The sequence below is a fragment of the Sorex araneus genome, chromosome X (assembly GCF_027595985.1).
Source record: "Sorex araneus isolate mSorAra2 chromosome X, mSorAra2.pri, whole genome shotgun sequence".
In the NCBI taxonomy this organism is placed as follows: Eukaryota; Metazoa; Chordata; class Mammalia; order Eulipotyphla; family Soricidae; genus Sorex; species Sorex araneus.
Window position 1 is genome coordinate 137,520,213 of NC_073313.1, and position 19,760 is coordinate 137,539,972.

Sequence of the window (19,760 nt, forward strand, 5' to 3'; positions counted from 1 at the left end):
AAAGGGAGTAAAATTCATTTGAGAAAATTTATTAAATATCTGTAAGAACAGCAAGAGTGTGTGGCACTTGAGGAATGGCCTGTATATTTTCCACCTAATCAGGTTTTTGTTTTAGAATCTATACTTTAGATGCTCTATTCTCCATAGGTAGAATGTCAGGGTTCCTACAGCTTGCAGTTTGGGTCTGTGCTTTGTGCTGGCAGAGGCAATTGTCTCTATTTCTCATCACTCCCAATCTTGTGTTGAAGAAAATGTTTCAGTCAGGCAAAGCTAGGAATGTTAGAGACTCTTATGCCACCCCCATCTTCACCACACAGTTAAGATTGAAGTACTTACACCATAATGCAAGCTGAGATTACAGATTACCTTTCCATCACAGTTTTGTCAAAGATTGGAGAGTTCACTTGTAACAGGGAAAATGAGATACTAAGGACTGCCACCATTCCTCAGTGCCTACTCAGGCTTCAGGCTCCCCCTTTCAGTTCAGTGGTGCACCAAGGAGAAAGACATGAAGACAAAGATTTCCACAGTTCTGCCTAAGCAAGCTGGACTTCATTAAAGTATTGTCAAAAATAAGGAAGGTGTTGATATAGAGTAATTTAGAGGAGATGGTGCAAGCAAAGCAGCCAAGAGTTTAATAGAAACCAAGAGAAAGAATCCTGGAAGCAGAGTCAACTCAGGATTTTTTTTAAGTCCGTGTCCATATGTTGGGTTACACCAACTGAGGACAATCAAAAGAATGCGGGACATTCTTAAAAATATTTCCCAAACTATTGGGCAGAATCTCCTGCCCCCGTGCCAGGCTGTCTTCACCGGGGCCCCCTCAGAGGAGGGCGGGTTGAGTTTCCCTCCCCACCCCAAGCAGAGCCCCAGCAGCCTTTCGAAAACCTACAGAACCCAGCCACAGCCATGCTCAAGGCCATTCTCCACATGCTCAGAGGTGCCTCACCCGTGAAGGAACCAGCAGAGGAACCCAAGTATACAGGACCTGTGGCTGAGATCTCTAGGCCTGCTCAGATCAGGACTGGTCCTCCTCTGTAGGATAACATAGCCTCAGGTAGTTTAGGTTTATTGGGTTATTCCTGTTACGGTGCTCCCATTCCTCTGTGTTTATTTGTAGCTTCTTTCTTAGTATTCTGTTGACTTGTAAATATTGTTTTTCTCTTCTCCTTGAGTCCTTTGCATAGTTTATTCAGAGCCATGTCCTTTTTGTATGGACACAGGAAGACTTAGCAAATGCTATGCTTTTGTAACCTAGGAGTCATTTGACTCTACATGATATTTTCCTCCTGGGCATCTGTTCTCTCAACCTAAGCCTCAGCTGCCCTTACTTCCTAGCACCCCCAAAAGCAGGGTCCCGACGAGGGTCGAGACAGACCCAGGGCAACCGGTGAGTTGTGTGCTACCCTGGCATCAAGATGGGCCTCCTGGCCAAAGTGCCTAATGCTTAACTATAAGTTAAGAGCTTGATCATGGACAAATGCTGTCATCATCCAAACAGTGATAACTAGATTTGGACCCTGCTAGGGTGAGGAATGATTAATCTGGCCTGAGTGCTGTGGTCTGAGTCTGTGGCAAGATGTTGCCAGGAGAGCTGCCTTGCCAGCCTCAATGTATCTCTTGCTATGTCCATACAAAAATAACTAGTATTAAGATGTTAATGAGTGTTTGGAATAAGGAGAGGAGAAAAAACCTTTAAGAGGTATTTTGCCTACTGGCAGTCAGGAAGGGCTTTGGAATGCTCCTAGGTTGTGTTCCCTTTGAACCTGAAAGCCCTCAGGAAGGGCTTTCTTATGTTGATTTTGCTACCTGGCAGTGTGTAACCTAGGGGCAAGGGCGAGAGAGGAAAAAGGGAGGAGAGAGATGGCAGAGAAGGCTGCAGTAGATCCAGAGGAGCCAGGAGTGTGGGAGGTGAGAAAGATGGAAGATTGAATAAACGGTAACTAATCAGCTACCAGCTTGGTCCTCGTTCTTCCTTCACCTGTCCTTGGCCAACAGCCATCCCAATCCAGCCCATACACAGCGGTTCCAGAGCACCGAATGCGGGCGGTGAGACAGAGCCGCCTGGAGAGCCCAAGAGTGCACACACCCATCGGCGTGCCATAGTTTTTTACACTCCTCCACCCAGGTCCCCTGTTTTCCAGTAGTTTGGCAGTCATACCCACAAATTCCCCCAGCACCATGTAATCTCATCAACAGCCAAGATCCAGAGACTATAAAACAAAGCTCCCGGAAGAGAGCCACACAATATTTCTTGGAGCATGCGGCCGAATTCTTAGTCATATTTTTATTTATTTTTTTCTATTTTTTCCCTGCACGGCAGAACCTGGCAAGCTACCCATGACGTATTTGATATGCCAAAAACAGTAACAACAACATGCTCTTCGTGTTCCTGGAGTAAGCAGATGCCATCGGGCTACACTGACACACAACAGGGACAAATGAAGACATTACTGGCTTCCACTCGAGCAAATTGATGGACAACGGGATGACGGTGATACAGTGATTGGTTAGTTAGGTGAATGACCTATCAATATAGAGTAAATGATAGACTTTCTCTGACTGACTCAGGGCTGAGTCTTAGGAAAACAGGCTTAAAAATACAAACCCTATCATTCCTAGGAGATTATATCTAAGTCTACATCTGTGCCATCTCAGAACAAAGAAGGAAAATCAGAACTTTTGAAATAAGAAAATAATAAAATCAAAAGAGTGACTCATTACAGATAAGGAAACTCCAATATGATATTTGATCAGGAATGGTGAAAATTAGAAGATACATGAATATTCATATTGCTGAGTTAAATAGCTATCAATCAAGAATATTCAAAAATACCATTTAAAAGTGAAGATGAACACAATTGAATTGGAGGGGTTATAGTCTTTGGGAGGAGGTGGGTACACTGGTGATGGGCGTGGTGCTGCAATTATGGACATTAGAAACCATTATTAACAGTATTGTAAATCACATAATCTCAAAAAATAACAAAAACACGGGTAAAAAATTAAAATGCAGATGACATATGATTTCCTAGACAAAAAAAATCTTGCTATAGGCCCTGTATAACAAAAAATACCAAAAAAAATATTTAGGCAAAAAACAGGTGACACTGGACAGAAATTCAAATCCACACAAAGCGACACAGTACCAATATAGACACTCCTATTGATATTTGCAAAAGACAGTATAATTGCAGTTTCCTAAGAGACTTGAAAACAAGGAGACTTAAAAATCAACTGCATGAAACAATGCATTATTGTTTGTTGGAGGTAGAATAAAAAGCTCTCTTGTAATAAGTAATGGTAGCAGGTAACTCAAATCTACAAGTACAGATAAAGAGCTAGAAATGAAATATAGTCATAAAATGCTAAGAAAAGTATCATTACGTGGTTTCATTGTGCAACTCAAGTTGGTGTTTTGCTACTGGCTGGAATGCCCACAGACACAGGAACCTCTGCATTTTGGACATCTTTTGTTCTCCCTCTTCTGCTGTGTCCTTATTCTCTCTTCTACACTATCCTTACTGTATTTTGTATTACTCTATCCCAATATCTGAACACAATTATAGTGATGACCTGGATTTATCTATATATATATAATTGTGCACACACACACACACACACACACACTGTTGTATTCTGTCTCCCAGCCCCTTGCTTATTTCTGCTGTCTGATTGATTGCCCACCAATGTGGTCATGTATGCCCAATCAGTTGTGTATGGACTAACTGAAATTCCCAGCTACTATTATGTTCAATGGATGAGATTGTAATCCATAAATTATTTCTCCGACTTGATTGGTTAATGGGACCAGCCAGCTTGATCACATATGAGGAATTAGCCGAAGACTTGGATTATCCAGCCCCTCCCCTCTCCTTTCTTCTATTTTCCCGGCCCTCTATGTTTCCTCCTTATGGGGTCCCTCCTCTGTGCCTTCCTCCTGATCTGGCTCCTCCCTGCTCATTTCCTCTCTATACTTTAATGTTTCTTGAAACGTGTCATTCTGGTTTAGGGATTAAAGTGGTACTGGCCTCATAGAATGTGAGAGTCCCCTGCACCCCAACCGTCCTTTTAAATTTTTGAAGTTTGAGAGCATGGGTATTCGTTCTTTGAAAGTTGTGAAAACTTTACTAGCAACGCATCTGGTTCCAGCCTTTTTCCCTTAGAAAATTATTCATTATTCTTTTGAAAAGAACTTTTCAAAATTCTCTTGATACTGTATTTGTGATTGATCTATTTAAGCTGTTTCTTTCAGACTTAGTCTTGGAAGTTTGTATGATCCGAAAATATTCCCCTGCTTGTCTTCTGGTTCTCCAGTATTTTTTGTATATAGGCATTCATGGTGGTTCTTATTTTTAGAATAAGTTCTTATTTTTAGAATAAGAATAAGTGATTCTTATTTTTCTGTAGTTTCTATTGTAATTTTGACTCTCACTCTTACAGTTTTTGCTGTATCATGGTGAGCATAATGAGAAATTAATTTTTTTATCCTTTCAGAAAACCAGTTCTTGGATTTGTTGTTCTTTTGCAGCATCTTTTTGCTTTTTATCCTATTTCATTTGTTTCCATTCTAATCTATAATGTTTCCTTACACATCCTGATTTTGTTTGTTCCTATTTTTTAATACCTTCAAGGTGTAAGGTTAATTTGTTTATATGAGGTGTTTCTTGTTTATTGATATTGGGCTGTTTTGTGATAAACTTTCAGTACTGATTTTGTTGCATCTATCTGCAATAGAATGACTCTTTTTTATTTTATTGCCCTACAGGTAATTTTTGTATCGCTTTCGTTGATGCAAGAGTTTTTCACAATCATATTATTTAGTTATTACATTTGACATTTTTCCATTTTCTCTTTAATTTCTGGTCTCATACTGTTATTGTTTGGTGGAGGATTCTTAATCCATGTTCTTATTATCTCAAAGTAATAATTGAGTGAGAAAATATATGTTGCTTCACTTAATGCCTTTAGTTCATCGTTAAGTTTGTTTTAGCTAGGTTCCGGTGGTCTTCGGCCACTGGGAGCTCTGCTCGGGGTGAGGAGGGAAGCTGGAGCCCATCCCCTCCGTGGGGGCCCCGGGGAAGACAGCCAGGCGTGCGGGCAAGAGACTCTCTCCACTGGAACCTAGCTACAGCCATGCTGGAGGCTCCTTTCTACACGTTCGGACAGGCCTCATGCATGAAGGTTCCAGCAGAAGAACCCAGGTGTGTGTAATCCCATCAACGGCCAACATCCAGAGAGACTTAAAAGCAAGCTCTCAGAAGCAATATCTTTAGCCTACTTCTCCCTCTAGGAGAAACTGGCAATCTTCTGAGAGTTTCCTGCCCACATGGGACAGCCTTGCAAGCTTCCCATGGTGTATTTATATGCAAAATCCAGTAACAAGCTGGATCTCATTCCCCTGACCCTGAAGAGCCCCCAGTGCAACAAAGTTGGGAGGGCCAGGTTGAGATAGACTTCTAAGATTTCAGGAAAAGGACGAAATGAGATGTTACTGAGCCCGCCAGAGAAATCGGTGATTAACGGGATATTGTGATTGTGTGATTGTAACTGTTACTTTATCTTCATTTCAAAATACTCTTCTGTAAGAAAAAGCCTACTTATAATTCCAGTGTCAGACTGAATTTCATTTAATATCCTCTTCATTCCCAACACCTATTTTGGGAATTTTTTAATAACTCAATCTCTTTGGTGAAGAACTCCTTGTGATTTTGTACCTCTTGAATATATTGAACTTGCTTTGCAATGTTTCTCTAACTTAATTAAAATTTTTTTATGATAGCTCTTCTCAGCTTTTTCTCCATTATCACCTCCGGTTCTGTGTCTTTAAGTTTTCTTCCTCAAGTCTTTTGGTCTACTTGAGGATATTTTAAGAAAATGATAGATACACATAGTTATAAAATGTCATATTGAATAATATAATAATATACTGTGTATCCTTCTGTCACTAAAAGAACCTATGGCACAGTGTCACAATCAGAATATTAAAACTGATATTGCATCAAAATGCAAAGTTCTAGTGTCAAAATTAAAAACTCTTACATACCTTTTTATAGCCATATCCATTTCCCTGAAGTGGTGGGATGGACTCCCACCAATCCAGCTACTGCTAGCCCAAAACACCAGGATGCTTTTTGTTCCTTGCCCCAGAGTTCCTTTGCTGCCAGCAGCACAGTCTTTCACTCTCATCCAGAAGGTGACTTATATTTTGGAAAATTGTATGCCATAATATACATCACAGTATGGGTTTTTTCACGAGTTCATCTCCACATTCTATGATCATTAAGTTTCAGATATATGCATTTCTTAGGCAAACCAAGTTGTGAATTGATGAGCTTTATCTGTAATTCCAAATTAATTTCTGGCTCTACTGTAACAGATTTGTCAGCATCTATTTTGCCATTTCTAAAAGCCCTTTAATATTTTTATTTATTGTTGACTTTTGATGGTGTGTTTTAGAATTAGAGATTTCCTGGACTTCTATTGTTAGTTTGTAATTTTGTGAAATCTCAGTTATATATTTAAGCACTCTGTTCCCTTTTCTCACTTCACTGACTGGTATACCTACATATATACCAGTTATCCTGAAATTCCTTCATTCATCTAATATATGGTTTTAAAAAATTGTATTTATTTCTTCTCTTTTCATCATTACTGGAATTTTTGTTAGAAATTTTTTATTGTCATTTATTAAGCACCAGCTTAATAATGCAGAACATTTTCAATTTCAATTTTCAATTTTCAAGTAAAGACATGCTCTCTTCTGTATAAAACTTTATAAAATAAAGCCAAAGAGCAATGTATGTACATCTTGCGGTAAAATGCTTTCTAAGGCTGTGGAAAAATGACAGCCCAGGTTCCCTTTACTGACCAGATCCTGAAAGATTCTTATTCAGGAATTGTTCGTCCTCCACTTAATGAGTTTATCATTCTGAGAGTCAAAAACTTTCAGAGTCTCAGGCCTGTCTCTTGCCTTAGCTACTCTAGGTAGGCCCTAATCACTTCATCTTCTTGTTCGTCAGCTCGTTTGGCATAAATTGATTCAATGGGAAACTGGGCTTACCAGGAATGGGAAAGTCAGTGATTTCCGGGGTATACATTTCTTTCTCTGGACCGGGTGATGTGCGTGTCTTTACCGACAAAATGGCGTGTCAGATTTTGGAAGGGAGGACATTGGGAACGACATATCCATCCTGTAGAATTTGGTATGTGGGCAGGTGGACGTGACTGTCAAAGAAATCTGAGTAGAAGTCATTAATAATCCTCTCCATTGCCCTTCTGGAAGATGTGATAGATCCATCAGGACGTCAGAAGGCAGTCCTCTTGGTCTTGTAGTTGGCAAAGGACAGGCGAGCGTTGTGAATACTTTTCCCAGCTTCTGCCGCATCAGCCAACACTGCTCCTCTTCTCTCTTTGAGGTCTTCATTTATCGCTTCTCTGCACAGCTTTGCGAGCTCGGATGTTAGCTTGTGGTTGCCTGAGGCTCGTGCCAAACCACGTTGGCGAATGAGCTCAAGAGTTTCTGAAGACAGGCCTCTGTTTGTGGCTTTTCCACTCTTGGCATTCTTCGTGCAGTCATGGAGGTGCTGAACCAGTCGATTGTATTCCTTGTTGATGTTGTCTGCGATGGCATCTTCTCAATTTGCCGCAATAGTGCCAAAGAGCTCCCAGTTGGTGGTCATTCTGGGAATTCTCTTCTTAAACTTTGCAGTCCTTTCTCCATGCTCTGTGAAGTAGAATTTTGCACGAAGGAGACGGTGGTCCGATCCCGTTTGGAATTTTGGGACAACAGCAACATTGGTCAGGCAAAACATTGCATTGAATATGATGTGGTCAATTTCGTTGTGGAACTGTACACTGGGAGACTACCCTGTCCAACGTTTAGATTTGGTCTTCTGGAACTGTGAGTTACCATGGATTGTCTCGGTCGACATGATGAACTCAGACAGTCTCTCACCCCGTTCGTTCCATTGTAGGCATGGGTCCCAATGTGGAGTTCTTTGGGCGACTTTCTTGGTCCTATCTTGGCATTGAAATCACCGACAATGATCTTGTAGAAGGTGTGGTCTTCTTTATAGAATTTCTACAGCTCCATGTAGAACTTCTCAATTTCTTCTTCATCGTAGTTGGATGTTGGTGCATAGACAATGAGGATAGAAAATGCCAGCAGTAAGCCCCATCTATTCAAGCGTAATTGTCCGATTCAGATTTTTAGGCATTAGAATGAATCAATGCTCATGGTCAAGTTCGTGTTGACAAGGACACCAACACCACCAAAGCCCTGTTCTCGCATGTTCCAAGGAACAGTTTTTCTCTATTGTCAAAAATGGCGTGATGTGATTTATGCCTTCTCGTTTTGGTCAGACCAATGATGTTGTACTTGATCTTTTGTGCTAGCATCATCAGGTCCTCGATGGATGCTTCCAATGCCAGCATACGTGTGTTGAAAGTACAGACAGTCATTTTAGTCCTTCATTTTGGCAGTCTAGTTCGTCCCTGAGATTTTGTCAGCTTTTCATTGCTCATCCTTCTTAAACGCTGCTGTATTGGGGGCTCTCTCGGTGCCAGGCGGATGAAGCCCATAGTTTTCGTTTTTGGCACATCAAATACGCCACGGGTAGCTTGCCAGTCTCTGTTGTGTGGGCTGGGTACTCTCTGTAGCTTGCCGAGCTCTCCAAGAAAGATGGAGGCTTTTGAGCAGCCTCCAATCACCCTTACAGGTGTTCCCATGGTTCACACATATTTGAAGCCCATCAAATATCGTGCGAAAATTATGGAAAATGGGTATTAAGTGTCTTATGTTGTGTCGCGCGGCCACTTTATGGCCGCGTGTTCCGGAAAGCGGCCTGGAGCGTGGTGGTGGCTGGTAGTGGAAGTAGTGGAGGTCTGCCAGTGAGGTATTTATCTGGCTCCGGTGGGTGGGTCATCTGGGTTTGATCCCTGGGGTGGGGTGCCGGAGATTTGAGGAGGCAGACAAAGGGTGTTGTTTCTGGGTCTCTTTGAGCCTGGAGTCCAAGTTTGCAAAGTTCTGCTTTACCTGGTTCTGTGGGGCTTCACTCATGTGTGAAGTTCGGCCTGAGTGTCTAGAAATCAGCCTGGAGCATGGCGGTGGCTGGGTAGTACGAAAACAGGATGAGAACGCTATTCTGGTATCCCAAAGAGGAATCAAAAGAGCTATGCTTGGAGTATCACGTTTCACTCAAGTGAGAGATGGTATCCAGAGTTTCGACCTCCATTGATAGTCGAGAATCAGGAACACTGTCCCATTTGCCAAGGCATAGAAAATCAGATGGGCCAGACACGTAATTCGATTCAGAGATGATCTCTGGACTAGAGCTGTTACTGACTGGATTCCACGGGATGTTAAAAGACCACGTGACGGCCCACCAACGAGATGGTCAGGCTTCTTCGTCAAAACCCTGAATGAATGTTTCGAGGCTCTTCCTGTTCCTGGAGTGAGCAGATATCATTGAGCTACACTAGCACATGACAGGGAGGAATAGAGACTTTACTGGCGCCCGCTTGAGCAAATCGAAGATCAATGGGATGACAAGTGATACAAGTGATACATTTCTTTCTCACCTTGGTTTTTGGAATTGCATTTCTGGAGTTTCTTCAGACACTCAAAAATCTAGAGAGTAATATAGATCAAGGATCTATCAGCTTCATTCTTAATTTCATAGTTTTTGAAGAAGACGTTGGCATTGAACTAATAGATGGCTTCATCCACAATATCTATTATCTTTTGTCTCTCATGAACTGACTTCTGATGGACAGCAGAGCCATGTTCCCAATAAATTTTGTGTCAGGGTCCATGAAAGGAGAGTGGTATGCTGGCATCTTGTCTACACCTGTCTTTCATTTCCTGGAATTATTCTTTTTATCTCATTTGTCAGGACTGGAGCGATAGCACAGTAGGTAGGGTTTTTGCCTTGCATGCAGTCGACCCGGATTCAATTCCTCAGTCTCTCTCAGAGAGCCCAGCAAGCTACCGAAAGTATCCCACCTGGCAAGCTACCAGTGGCATATTTGATATGCCAAAAACAGTAACAACAAGTCTCACAATGCAGATGTTACTGGTGCTTGCTCGAGCAAATCAATGAACAACGGGACGACAGTAGTACAGTGCTATTTCACTTGTCATTTTCTTTATGTGATTGGTTCTATTATGCTTTCCATGGAGTAATTTGGATTGTACTTTCCATGGAGTAGTTTGGATTTCATTTATTTTGTTTTTCTGATCTCTGTTTGGAATTATTTTATGACTTTAATGTTCTTGGTGGAAACTTCCTCTGCTTCTATATTTCTTTCTCAGTGTGTAATGTTTCATTTTGTGATAATGTGCACTTTGTGTATCTCAAAATTAATTTTCTTCATGACTATTTTACTGGTGCCCGCTCAAGCAAATCGATGAACAATGGGATGACAGTGCTACGACAGTGCTACAGTGCTACATAACTATTTTAGTAATCATTGTTAGACTCACCATTTACACAATATTTGGATTGATCTCTAGGATACTTCTTTCCCATTCATTCTGTAACTGGATTTAGCCTTTTTCACGTTAACTTTTCTTTCCACTAGGAAGTGCTATGACTCTTGGTTTGAAGATCTACTTTGTTTATCAGGACCTTATATGTGTGGGAGAGATGGGTCTATCAGTTAGGATTTTGCTTGAATCACCACCCTAGGTGGGTAGGGCCAATCTAGTTATAAAAATCCCTTATCAATCCTTCCTCTTGTAAATCAGACCTGTTCTCTGTCTCAGATAAATAGACCGTTCTCCAGGTTTCAGCCACAAATGTCTGTGACCATAGTAGTGTACTCTGGAAAGAGGCTTGCCCACCTTCTACTGGAAGGAAAAGATCTCAGCCTTCCAAACTCGCCAGTTCTCCCTCTGCAGGATTCAGGTTATAGGGACTATTTTTTGAAGCCTAAGGTTTTGAATGTTGCAGATGCTTCTCAGTGGTAGCATAAGGGTTGGGGATTCCCGCATGTCTTGCTATATTTGATAAAATTACCAGAATTTTCTACTACCTACATATCCCTAATTTAGCACCCTATGATTCTTTTTTCTCTCTGAAGGAAACTGCTGGTGTCCTAGAGACCCGTTTATTGCCTAGTGTCCACTCATGTTCCCTTCTTGGATGGCAGTACACACAGTCATAATTTCCGCCTTTCCTGGACTGAAAATATAACCAGAAGCTCTGACATGGAGGTTTTAGCACTGATGGAATTGTGGGTTGATACTCTGCCTGAAATACTATGGTTGCCAAAAGGCTGTGTAGTTCAGATACCAGCTTCTGATGATGAATGAATAATTCTCTACTCAGGATATCACTGGGGTCCTGGAGCACCAAGTGCCCCCAGAGTCCTGTCCCTCCCCCTTCTTGAGTGGGTACTTTGACCTCTTTGTCTAGACAACACCAGGAACTCTGACCTTCCAAATCTTATTCTGCCAACACCAAAACTATTAGCACCCCCCTCCAATATTAAAAAATGCAGGCCCTTGTATCAAAAGTTCTAAGCTGATAAACTGATGCAAATTGTTTGAAATACATAATTTGGTTTTAAGGGAACATTTCCCTGCTATATTTCAATTTCTCTGTGTTCTATGAGCCTTTGTTTGCCCATTTTATAACCTCACTTTAGCTCACTCACTTTGGAGACACAGCAAAATGGCTATGGTCTAAAATCCAAAGGGCAAATATAGATTTTGCATTGATAAACTGAGGATAAAATTTTCAGCTATGAAATAATTAGAAATTGACTATGTGAACGCCCAATGGTCCAGTTAGTCTTCCTGCTGAGTTCTGTTAAAGTTTGGTAGTAAAGCATTTTAAGCAGAATACTCAAAATGAAATGGTTTTATATTTTTGTTACTGAATGTTCTTTCAAAAATGGATTTTTCAGTGCAGAAGTTTGGCTTCCCTAAGTTTTTGCCGTTTCTTATGTTTTTTTCTGTCTATGTTTAGAAAAAAGACCAAACTGAAAGTATAATGATGTAATCAAGTGAAAGTTTCATGTTATTTTCAAAAAACTGCCTTCTTTAAAGTCTCAGAGGTATTAAGAGTCCTTGCATATTTTAATAGCACATGAAATGAATTAATGTATCATGTAAATTCTTGCTCATACTAAACTTGTTTGCACGGTCTCTGTGAACATTTGAAAATCAGTGATAGCCATTATAACTTAATATTTGAAATTGAGATTAATATTCTAAGAAAATAATGATCAACATAACCAACTCTAAAAAGATATAGTATAAATGTCTCACAAACTTTCTGGTTAACACACATGTTAACCAGACCCTTCTATATTCCAGGCTCCTCTAGTAACTAAAGGTTTTATTTAGTAATATCACTCACTCAAATACTAGTGGTATGGAGGAATGCAGGAATATGAGAACTGATACAGGGAAAAGACAGGCTTCTAATAACAAAGTCAGACTAGAATGATGGTACCTATAAACCAAGTAATGCCTGTGGCTACCAGAAGCTGGAAGACATATATTTTGTTGATGATGGTTTCCTTTGCTCTGCCTAATTCCACTTGTTTGTTTTTGCATCTGTTGCCTGAGCATTCATTTACATCTATAATTAATAAGTGCAATACCAATGTCAAGGAACTTTTACTTTGTTTTCATCTAAGAGTTTCATGCTTTCATGTCTTACATTTAAGTTTTTAATCCACTTTGATTTAATTATTGTATGTTACATAAGATTTTTCCACCGCAAAATGAATGATCAACAAAATGAAAATACAGGCTGCACTATGGGAGAAAATGTTTGCAAACTATATGTCTGCGGAGGGACTAATATCCAGAATATTTAAGGAACTCATGCAAATCAATAGCAAAAACCCCAGATAATTAGAACATGGGCAAAGGACTCAAATAGACATTTTTCAAAAGAAAACATAAAAAGCCAAAGTACAAGAATAGGTACCAAATATCCTGTTAGTATAATCTTTTTAAAAAAATTTTATTGAATCGCTGTGAAATAGACAGTTACAAAGTTGTTTGTGTAAACTCCTTCCTCAGAGCTGTGTAATAACCTTTTGCCCGGGTGATGCTAGGAATGCTCACACGTTAATGAATGTTCACAGGCTCTTCGGGCGGCTCTCTCTCCCGGGCCGTGTTCGGTGCTCTCAAACTGCTTCCCCACACAGGATGGCCGTTGCCTCTGGCCAATGAAGGAGGAACGAGGGCCAACCTGGTTGGTGATTAGTTGCCATTTGTTCCATTCTCATCTCTCCCAACCTCTCTCCACAACTCTCTCCACCTCTGGCCACAACTCTCTCCCCAACTCGCAACTCTCTCTCAGCTCTCTTCAACTCTCTCTCTAATTCGCTCCACAATGCTCTCTCCAACTTGCTTGCTAACTCTGTCTCTCGCTCCACCCACAGCTCTCACTGTATCTCTCGAACTCTCTACCTGTTTTGACTCTGTCCCTCTACTCTCCTCAGCCACCACTTTTACCCACCTCTTCTCTAACCACGCCTCCCAAACCACGCTTCCCCCAGGAAGCACAAACAATATGTTTTTCAAGCCTTCCTGACCACCTGCAGGCCATGAGGACAAAACAACACTTAAGGTGTGTTTCTCCTCTCCTTAGACCCGTAACTTAATTAACATCTTAATTCTACTTCCCAATATTTACCATTCTGTATGGACACAGTAATAGACACAATTAGGCTTGTAGGATGACTCTCCTGGGAACATCTCACCACAGACTCAGACTATAGCACTCAGGCCAGATTAATCATTCCTAACCCTAGCAGGGTCCGAATCTGTTGTTACTTTTTGGACCATGACAGAATTTGTCCATGACCATGCTCTTAACTTATAGTTAAGCATTATGGCACTTTGGCCAGGCCCATTTCACTGCCAGGGTAGCTCACAGCTCTCCCTGAGTCCATCCAGTCCCTTGTCTGGACCCTGCTTTTAGGGATCTAGGAAGTAAAGGCAACAGAGGCTGAAGAAGAGAGAGCAGATGTCTAAGAGGTAATATTATCTGGAATCCATTAACTCCCAAGTTACAAGCTTGCCTTTTTAACTGTCTTCCTGTGTCCATACAAAAAGTAATTGCTCTGAAGTCACTAACCATGCAAAGGACATTAAGGAGAAGAGAAAAACGATATTTACAAGTCAACAGAGTCTGATCAGGAGGCAAAGGAAATTGACAGGTTGGGGGAGCAATCAACAAACCCAAGCTCCCTGCAGCCAGGGAGGAAGGGCAAACCAATATTATCCAACAGTTGTTCATGGTTAACTTTCAGTCATATAGTGTTCCACCACCAATGTCCCAAATTTCCCTCCCGCCCACCCCCCTTACCCCACCCTCGCAGCCTGCCCCCACCCTTTCTCTCATTTTCCTTTTAGGCATTGTGAAACCACGATACCCCGTCAGTGTCATTATTTTTTAATTAATGAATGCTGGCTAGAATATGGATAAAAGGGGTCCCTTTTTTATTTCTGAACTGTTATAGCCAATGTAGAAGGCAATATGAAGCTTTCTAAAAATTTAAAAAGAGGGACTTGGTAACAGTGAAATAGTTTTTAAAATTAAGGGGGAAGTAGTCTGAGTAGACCTATAAAAATATAAAAGTGTTTTATCCTAAGAAAGGGAATATTTGCTTTATGTTAGAAAAATATTTTATTATTAACACTTTAACTCTCTGCATTAATATGCAAAAAATTATAATAAAATGTAATGTATAATAAAATGTAATGTAAAACACCTGACCAGATACATAGCACTCAATATAAATGAAATGTTTATTCATTATTGAAAATGTATAAAATCCTTTAGCAGGACTGGAGTAAACATTGTTTCCTAATCTGGTAGAGGCCTAAAGTTTTCATTTTTAGTATGTTTCCACTATATAAATCTTAAAATAGATTAGCACAGAATTACTCAATATTAATTTTAAATTTATATACCTACATATGAAAAGGTTTTGGAAAATTATTTTCTTGTGTCAATTTATCATTGATCTGCAATTTTATGGGATTCCAGGAGATTACCTTCATTCACCTGTGTCTATAGGTGTCACCAACTCTGCAGTTAAAGAAAGTAAAAGGGAGAGACATATACCAAATATGAGATTTAAAAAAAAGAAACCATCATAAGAGACACAACACATGGTCAGTCATCAGATCCGAAGATTTGGTCTAAAGAACAAAATTAATATTTATATTGAATGCTATATATATGATCAGTTGTTTTATTTTACATCCATAGAGAGTCTATTATAACCTTTTCCATATTAATGCAGAAACTTACATAGAGGGGAAGTGGGACATGTCCTTGGGTCACAGGTGGAGGGAGGGAAGCAGGATGTCTGGTGGTGAATGTGGTGTTGGACTGATGTATCCATAAAGAGTATGATTAGCATATCGTAAATTCTTGTACCTGAATAAAAGAGGTTTTTCAAAATATAACCACCAAAAATAAAAATAACTCAGAATAAAAAGAGGGACTTTGGGGATAACTCAAGTGCTAGAGCAAATGCCTCATATGTGTATGTACCTGAGTTCTATCATTGGTACCACATAACCCATGAAGAACTACTGGATATGGTAGCCCCCAAGCATTGCTGGATGGCCCCAGTTGTCTCCAGCACTGCCAGGCCCAGGCAGTACTGCAATATTGAACCCCAAGCACCAAAGTGTCAAATTCATCCCTACAAACTAAGCATTGCTGGCAATGGCACCTTGACTACTTCCTGACCACCTGAAGGCCACTAGGGTGATGCCCCTAAATAAATATTAAGACCCAAGATTTCTTTCTTAGATAAGAAAATTCAGACTCAAGAAGAGAGAAAAAGATCACACAATAATGTTGATCATTGTTTCCCCAATATTGAGCACTGGTAGGCATCATATATATTTATGCATATCTGAAGGAGTGGATGAATATGATAAAGCTTATAAAGACAGGAATTACTCATTCTTAATGATGCATTTTTTTAACTCTTGCAACTTTCATCTTATTTTCAGATCTAGAGTAAATATAGCAGGAAGAGTTTAAGTTAATAATCGCTTTTTAGCCGCTTAAGGCTTATCCAGATCTTGGTTTGGTATCAACATATGAAATATTCCTCACCACTTTTAAAAATGGCAGGATGAAGGGGCTGAGAAGATCATCAAAGGGCTGAAACATATGCTTATTATATGCGTAAACTCAAATTTGATCTCTGGCACTCCATGGTTCACAGTAGCACCACTGGGAGCAACATCTAGCCCCCAGAACTTCCCAGGGGGAAGAAGAACAGAAAAATGTATACTTTATTTCCTAGTAATCCTACTGGCCTTTCTTCAAATTATAGATTTTTCAAGTAGTATCTCCTTGTTGAATTAAGTTTTCTTCCACATGATATTATAGCAGTCAAATCCTTTTTCATTACAAATAGCATATCAGGGGGCCAAAGTGATAGTAAGCAGGTAGGGCACTTGCCTTCCACCAGCCTGACCTGGGTTCCATTCCTGGCATCCCATATGGTCCCCATGCACCACCAGGAGTAATTCCTGAGTGCAGAGCAAAGAGTATTAACCCCTGAACATCACCGTGTTTGCCCCCAAAATAAAACAAATAGCACATTAGTATATTAATGTATATATGTATGTGTATATTTTTACACATATATAACGTATCCATACATACTGTGTATATGCACAAACACAAATGATAACGTTCCATACACCATTCTTAATGTATAGTCAAAAGAAAAGGGGAAGTTTGATATTCCATTTCTATATTCCCAATTTTTCTTGCATGTATCATGTACCAGTTATAAAAATATTAGCTTATGTCTTCTTCAGATTAATAGCAACACACACAGGAGTTCAGATTGTTCTTTGAATGACTAATCTTACAGGAACATGACTAAAAAAGATATGTGTTAAGTCCACATATCAAAATGGACTCCAATATTTAAGGAAAATCATCATAAGGTCAGCATTTTCCCTTTCCTTTTGCAAAGTCACAGGCAATAACACATAAAGCAGATTCTTAAAGGTCCCTAAGAATGGTGATGCTTATTGGGGATTTTGTCTATAGACCCTGCCAAGTCTACCTATACATAACCCATATCTAATACATTCCAATGCAATATCTTCTTAAATTTTTTTAGGAACTGTGATTTGTAATGAAGCGAAGTGTCATAAACAAATTATAGCTGACAGTATCTGATTAAGAGAGTTTTACTTAATTTTGTTTAACTATCATCTTGGGAAAGAGTGGAGCTTCAAGTAGGTGAAATTAGGGTGGGAATTGGGAAACTCATTTCAATTCCGGTTCAGCTATCTATTGAATGACTTTAAAGAAATAACTCCAGTGCTTACTCTGCATAATGTCTGTGTACCTGGATCACACGGGAATGGTGTAAAACAATGTCAAGTTATATGATAACAGTTTAACTTTTGTGTATATAAATAGTTGGAATCCACCAGTGGAATTAAGAATGAAATTATCTTTTGTTTTCCAATTCAGAACTTCCTGTCTCCCTTCCATGTTTTGAATGATGTTAAAATCAACATGTTTAAAGCATTTAACAAGACAGAGACACTGACCAAAAGAATCAAGTGGTTCAAATGTGGGTGGTGTTATTGTTGTTGTTCTGGTGGGTTTTTGTGTGGTTTTGGTTTTGGTCCTTATTTAAATAAAGGAACTGGCAACTTTAGTAGTTACATGGAGTTGTACTCATAGTTTTTTTAATCTATTCTATGTCACTTTACATATTTGAAAAATTTATTGAGTCACCACAAGATACAAAGTTACAAAGATGTTCATGATTTGGTTTCACTTTTTAGTATAAATTTCTAGAGAACAAAGATTATCTTGACCACCATCATAATTCCCACGACACTTCAAAGTTCTTGTGGCTCAGTAAATGTGTGGTAAATGAAATAAATTTTAAGTGTACATTGGTTGTAGAACTTTTCACCTTTTAGTTCTCATAATTGCATTTTTAGAACTCTCCCTACCATCAGTGAAGTTATAAGGCTTTGAATTATTTTCCATTCCTGTAATTTTGTTTCCTGCTTGTTCTGCTTATTGTGTGGCAAATTTTAGAGGTCATCAGACTTTTATTACTGCAATTTTACAGAATTTCAGAAATGTTTTGCCTTTGTATGAAAATTTCTCTATGTTCAACTGTACAATAAAATTTTAGTTCTGATAGTTTTTGTCAATAAGTATTTAGTATAATGTTGTTTACTACTATATATTTAAGGTTTTTCAAATTTTACCTTTTTTGATTAATTTCTAGCTTTATACCACTCTGCTTTAAAATGGTAATTGATACAGTTTGAGTCTTCATGAATTTTTGTGTGTACCACATTTGTGCTTTATCTTTCAGGATTTCCCTTGTTTACTTAAAGAACATCTCTTCAGCTTTTAGTTGGGTAGAGTGCCTTGTAAATATCTATTAAGTCCATCTGCTCTTATTCCACCTTAAAACTGGCTAATCTGTTTATTGATGTAAGTGGGAGTTGAAGTCCTCTAATGTTATTTTGTTACTTTGAATGTTTCTCTTAAGTATGTTCTTTTTGTATTTTTATTATCTTTCATTTGGTGCATATACATTAATCAGTATATTTAATGTATTCTTAGTAAGCTGATTGATTAATTACATAATTTCTATCCCTGACTCTTCCTACATTTAGCTGGAAGTCTATTCTGTTTGTGTGAGAATGCTTATCTCTATTTTTTATAAGGCTACCTTTTCTGTGAAGGGAGCACCTCAGAAGGCTGGGGATCCCACAAATAATTTTTGGCCAATCAAACTGACAGTTTAATGTAAGTGCCCTTGTATATAATGCTATTCTGTACCTGTGGTGCTGAAGATTACCTGGACTACCCCAGTAACGCCTGAGGTCTCCAGGGCTACACCCTGTGATGCTCAGGGAATCATGGTGTGTTGGGAATAGAATCACGATAGACATGCACCCTAACCACCACGCCCCTAAGGTTCTGCTTGTAGAATTGTTTTTAAACCTTATACTTTGAGCTTATGTTTATCTTTAGTGTTCAAATAATTTTTACGCAGGAAACATAAATTTGGGTTTTGTTTCTTAATATATATAGCCACTCTGTTTCCTTTGATTGGTCATTTATAAAGAAATTATTGTAAATCAGGCCATTGACAAGGAAATTATTGATATATAATTATTTATTACCATTTTCTTTGTTTTATGTGTATTTTCTTCAGTTTTTCTCATTCTGGTTTTCTTATTCTCTTCCCTTTTGATATTGCCTATTTGCATAATGTTTGGATTCTATTTTTTAAAATTCATTTTAATGTAGATAAAATCCACAACTGTTGACACAATTCTAGAGTTTGAAATTGAGTAGATAACAAAGCTCCAGTATTAAAGTTGATAAGTATAATTTTCTCAAAAAAATAAAACTTATGTGAAAATTTTTATATTTCATCACGAGGTGAAGTCCTTGTCTAAGAATTTATTAAGTCATTTGTTGCTGCTCTGCCTTCCGTTTAGTTTTCTGACTTTAGATGGCTTCTGCGTTACTATCCCATCTAAATTGGTGTGCTCCTACTGGAATTTCAGTAGTGAGAAGTTAAGAGGTATACACACCTACATGGTCCAAAGACTTCAGGATCTATGGTCTGGGCCAGTGAGTTGACAAGGTAGCAGCTAAGGGAAGTAGGTGTGGCTTCGGGGGCTTTCAGAAGTCTGGAGGTGGGGTAGGCTGTCTACCCCCACTCCAAGAAGACCTCAGAGTTCTCATCCTGTC

The 19,760-nt window shown here is 39.2% G+C and overlaps 1 pseudogene; it reads right to left on the reverse strand.

The window, feature by feature from the left end:
- Positions 1–6,863: 6,863 nt before the first annotated feature.
- Positions 6,864–19,536, reverse strand: LOC101540524 (actin-related protein 2/3 complex subunit 3-like; annotated as a pseudogene).
- Positions 19,537–19,760: the final 224 nt, after the last annotated feature.